Source organism: Acanthisitta chloris, unplaced genomic scaffold (genome assembly GCF_000695815.1).
Source record: "Acanthisitta chloris isolate BGI_N310 unplaced genomic scaffold, ASM69581v1 scaffold2626, whole genome shotgun sequence".
Taxonomy (NCBI): Eukaryota; Metazoa; Chordata; class Aves; order Passeriformes; family Acanthisittidae; genus Acanthisitta; species Acanthisitta chloris.
In genome coordinates this window covers 4,159-9,582 of record NW_008676379.1, presented here as the reverse complement: position 1 = coordinate 9,582, position 5,424 = coordinate 4,159, and the positions used below count along the sequence as shown (strand labels likewise).

The following is a 5,424-nucleotide window of genomic DNA, read 5'->3' as shown; positions in this document are numbered from 1 at the left end:
AAAAGCCCCATGCTGACACTTAGAGAAGTAGGGCCAGGCCATTAAAGCCATATTTCTGTTGGAAAACTCTAAGGCTTTGGCTCCTTCAGACCTCTCTGCTCAACCATGCGCAAACACAATCCTTGCCTTCCATAGATCTTAATGACTCTGCTCCTATGCTAGCTCTGCCACTTACCCTGCACTGTCAGCTGCAGGCACCTCTCTGCCTGTCAAGCTCAATGGCAGTGGAAGGAGAGGGAATCAGGAAGCTCTGACTGACAATTGCCATGCAAATGACTAATACAGTCACAAACTGTCCTATGGGGCCTGTGCTGCACCCTTCCCCACAGCTATCAAAAATGATGGGAAACAGCTCTGTGGAAGAGGAGGGCAAAGTTCCCACTGCTTCCACGGGCAGTGGGGCTTCACTGGGCCCAGACCCCCCATTATGCATGAGATGTCCTTGGTGCAGTTTGTGGGAGCAGTTCAGGACTGGCCAGGGCAGAGCCAGGCTCCAAATTAACCCCTGGGCAGTCAGGAAGCAGCTACTGTGTGTGGCTGATGGGACCCTTCTGATGGGCAAGGCTCAATGGGCAGCCCAGCAGTGTCCTTCATGTCCTTCAGACAGGCAACAAGGATGTGTGCTCTTACCCCCATCAGCTCAACCCAGAGGGCTTGAACCACCCCTGCACAAGAGGAATGAACATGAGGCACAAAGCCTACAGAAAGCAGACCTCATCGTGTGGAAAAAATGGGAACCAGGATGAAGACAAAAGCAAATGAAAGCTTAAACTTTACAGAAACTAAAGAAAGGTTGAGCTGTGATTTGACTTGCTTCTGTTTATTTTACCAGCCTCAGTCTGTTGTACCTACAGATTTGTAGCATAAATCCATTGACACTATTTAGAAATAAAATGGATGGATGAATTTCTAACATCATTAAGGTCTATAGGAGTTCTGTGGGGCTACAGCTTCACCCTGTAGGCCTGGATACCTATGCTTTCTTCCTTACTTAAGGATCTGGAAGAGCCATTTTCTTCTATATAAACAAACAGGCATTTTTTTTGCTTTGTATTCTATAACTGACTGCAATTTCTATAGAGTTCTAGCCTTATCAGTGTAACCAATTCCTGGTAAAAGCAAAATAAAGAATAATTATCTATGATATCTCTCCTTCCACAACTTGAAGATTTCCAAAATGGGCAATTTTTCCATTCTGAGTGATTTGACAGCATTGCATATATACTCCATAAGCATTAAGCACGGATGATATTTACTCTCTACATCTATAAATTACGGCAAACAAAACAACAGTGCTGCGTGGCCTATCTATGAAAACCTTGTAAAACAATACAGTCAACTCTGGCAACAAAGTCAATAACTTGTCAGTAAGGAAACCACTATTGGGCTTTCTCTACCCAACCCTCCACCTTTCCTAAGCCCTTTTCTTCTGATGCTTCACATTCATTTTCTTAATGTTTTTAACCTAGTGTCTGTGAAATTTTTATTGCTCCCTAGATAATGACATCTGATCTGAATGTAACCACACACCTCTTTGCTCAGCAACATTTGTCACAAACCATTATAAATTATCATGCTGATAGTGTGCATTGCTGGGAAACCGGAAAAGTTCCATAAATTCAAAGTACTGTATCAGTGACATTCTTGTTTATTATCTAGGTATAAAGTTTTACTAGATTCAAGATGGCTACATTTACACAGTAGGATACTTCAGCAACACGAGACTCGTACAGCTTGCGCTAAGTGCTGAAAAGCATTTACCACATGCAGCAAACACTGGAGCATTTTAACTAATATGTGGCCATATGTTTTGTCTCTTCTGTTCATTTTAACCATGCTCCTGACTCCAAAAATGCATGGTTATTATTTGGGCTTGCCTGAGAAAAGGCAAAATGGCCAAAACCCCCTCAATTTCCTCTCAAAGTACAACCACAATTTCTGTTTCTTGGGCTCCTGAAGAGGAGGCATAGCACTAATTAGAGTTAAAAGTTGAAAAGAGACTGTGTATTTTTTAATTATATATGTCCTTGATAACAATCTGTGGTTGACATGATTGTATACTTCCTGTCAAGACCCAGTACAGGAGCTCTGTGTAGAAGATTTTTTTATTAGATGAACCTAGCTTGTGTGAACATATTTTTAATTATTTGCGTACCTTTATTCTTCAAAACTGTGAAAGCTGAGTCCCTTGGAATGCCTCCAGAGAAACAGGAATTTTCACTATGTTTACTTGAAATTTAAAACAACTCAAATGGTTCTGATTGTCAGAAAAACATACATATATGAATTTTATTAGCAGACATTTGAGAAATACTTATTCATTAAAGCATAGCATAATAAGTAGGTAAATCAAGGGCATATTTTTCAAATTAATTCCAAACCTTAACATACAAAGAGACTGACTGGGAACAGCTTCAGTACAGCTAATGCTTAAATGTGCTGCTTTTGATTCTCCTCAGAGAATCAACCTTTCACCAGTTTTATATTTCAATACTTCTAACCCTCTATATAAAGTAATATTTTTAAAAGTTAGATAAGGTCTCTTGAATTTCTTGTTGGCACTATGGAACAAGAAGGTAACCTTACCAAAGTCACATCGTTTCCCTCCCTGGACTCAGGGGGTCCTTGTTATTAAAGTTGTTTTCAATGCTAACTAAGGTCCAAGATGCCATGAACAGCATTATAAACAGGATTTTGGGAGCTAGGCCAGCAAGCTAATCTTCTCTAGTCTACTCTAATTGTATGGGACATTTTTCGTTCCCAGACATGAATTCCCTTATCTCTCATTTTCTATCTGCATTTCATATTTAAGTGCTTATTAATTTCCAGTGCTAAGCCTTTCAATAAACTAGAGTGTAACCTAAATTACACATTTCTAGATTGCAGACTGAGTTTATAATAAACTAAGCATATCAGGAAAACAAAATATACTTAGCTGTGAAACCAAAAAATCTTGTGATGTCTTTATTGCATTAATCTCCTGTTGTATCCAATATTTGGTACAAGGAATGTGAATTTTGTAAGGAGATGCTGAAATTTCAGATCACAGAGATTGTTGACAAATTCCTGTTGCTGAAACAGTTTTCTGTTATTCTGATCCTAAGTTTTTTTTGCACAAATACAATCCCTCTCAAGTTTAAAAGAGCAAATTTTCAATATAAGTAAAGTAGCAGCTAAGTAATTTAGCCTGGCCTAGAAAATTAGCATTTCAGCATAGGCCAAATAATGGTAAAGTCATCACCATCGCACACTGCAAAGACAAGACAAACAATCCTGTTTAGAGACTTCCTTCCACCCACTACCATCTCATTACTGCACTGGGCTCCATTTCAGAGGAAGAAATAATGCAGGGGAGAGAGTGGACAATGAACATTGAGAAGGGAGCAACCGAGGGAGGGAGTCAATCCCTTCCCTGGATCCAGTTCAGCTTAGTCTAGCACTTCTTAGCACAACACTATGCCACAAAGATTACTTGTTCTTCAACTAATTGTAAGCTGTACAACATTTTACTGCTGCCAAAGACCATGTTGGTTTTACAGAGTTGGAAAAACATGCAAGGATTTCACACTGAAATACGCTTGATTTAATTTCCTAATTTCTATCTAAGGGACAAAGACTGACAAACACTTTAAACCATCAGCAGTGTCCCACAGAATAAAAGCAAAACTGGTATCATGAAGACACAGGGAAGTGAATCATTGCCTGAGTACAAGACATTAAAAATTAAAGAATGGGAAGTCAGTGTGTGAACATATGGTGTGAATACAAGCTGCAGCTCTACCACTACAGTAAAAACTCATTTTAATGAAGAGTCAGTTTAATTTCATGAGCGCAGGGTTCTCCTGGAATGAAGAGTCAGTTTAATTTCATGAGCACAGGGTTTTCCTGTATTATCACTCAACTATGGTACTGAAATGCTGATGCATAAGTGATATATCAAAAACAAAACCTACAAAAAAGGAACCATGCACCACACTGCATCATTAAAGAGCTTCACATTAAGAGAAAACAATAACTGTGATCTAAGCTATCAATTTATTAAATAATAGGAACAAAGACATGTATGGTAAAAATTAAGTGCTTGAGTAAAGTTACTCTCCTTCTCTCAGTCCAACAATCTAATTTCATGGGCTGTTAAAACCACTCCTGATGATGAGCATCATTTTATGGGACCAAATCCTGTAAAATCCTGAATACTACTGTGAAATGTCAAACACCAACGGCTATTGAGTTTAATCTTTCTGGCATTCAAAGACAATCTTGACTGGTAGCTTTAATGAACAGCAACTCTCTTGCAGTTATCAGAAGGGGATGAAAAAACTTATGATACTCAAAAATATTTAAATAATGAATCACTAAAATATTTTCTTCATGAAACAAACAAGCTGAATTTAGAGGGTATGTTGAAAAGGGGTATGTTGAAAAGGGGAATGATCCGACCATGTGTTGCCTTGTGCAAGTTATGCAGTTTACAGATTTGGGGAAAAGTGGAGAACAGCTCCTGGGAGGCTCTGACCCCTTCTCACTTTTGGAAACAGATGGCCAAAGGGAATGCGAGGACAGGGGAGCAAAGGGAGCCTCAGTTCTCCCACTTCTCCTCTCAGGGAGAGCAGGAGGAGGGGAAAGAAGAGGTACTGGCTATAAATCAGCAGCAAAGGGAGGAAGGGGGAAATATGACTATCAGTCCTCCAGTCCACTGCCCCTTAAAGGGTGAGAGTAAATGCCAGATTAACTCCGTGTTAAGAGGACTTGGCAATTTATAAATGGCCTGTCTCTGCCATGGGCTATTTGTAGTTGTGGGAGTACAAAAGAAAAGGGAACTACCCTTTCAGACTCTAGAGACTTACTCACAAAGGCAAGCCGGCCAACAAACACGCAACGACGCTTCACCCTAACTGCACCCCCGTATCGCGCATCACCGCTCACAGCCCAGCGGACGGGCGCAGCTCAGACGCACCTTATACATCTCAGAAAGTTGTAAAGACCTTTTTAACATGCCCAGACAGACACACACACCTAGACAGACACACACACCTAGACAGACACACACACCTAGACAGACACACACACCTAGACAGACACACACACCTAGACAGACACACACACACAGACAGACACACACAGACACACGCACACCACAGACACGTGCACAGACAGACACATACAGACAGACAGACACACACCCAGACAGACACACAGACACACGCACAGACACACACACCTAGACAGACACACACACACCTAGACAGACACACACACACCTAGACAGACACACACACACCTAGACAGACACACACACACCTAGACAGACACACACACACCTAGACAGACACACACACACCTAGACACACACACACACACCTAGACACACACACACACCTAGACACACAGACACACAGACACAGACACACACAGACACACACA

The 5,424-nt window shown here is 40.8% G+C and overlaps 1 protein-coding gene across 1 annotated transcript in view; it reads right to left on the bottom strand.

Moving 5' to 3' along the window:
• LOC103803543 (neuropilin-1) overlaps window positions 1-5,424 on the bottom strand; it is a gene marked incomplete at its 3' end in the record, with an annotated part of 65,552 nt that overhangs the window by 56,196 nt on the left and 3,932 nt on the right. The gene's annotated exons all lie outside the window — the stretch shown is intronic.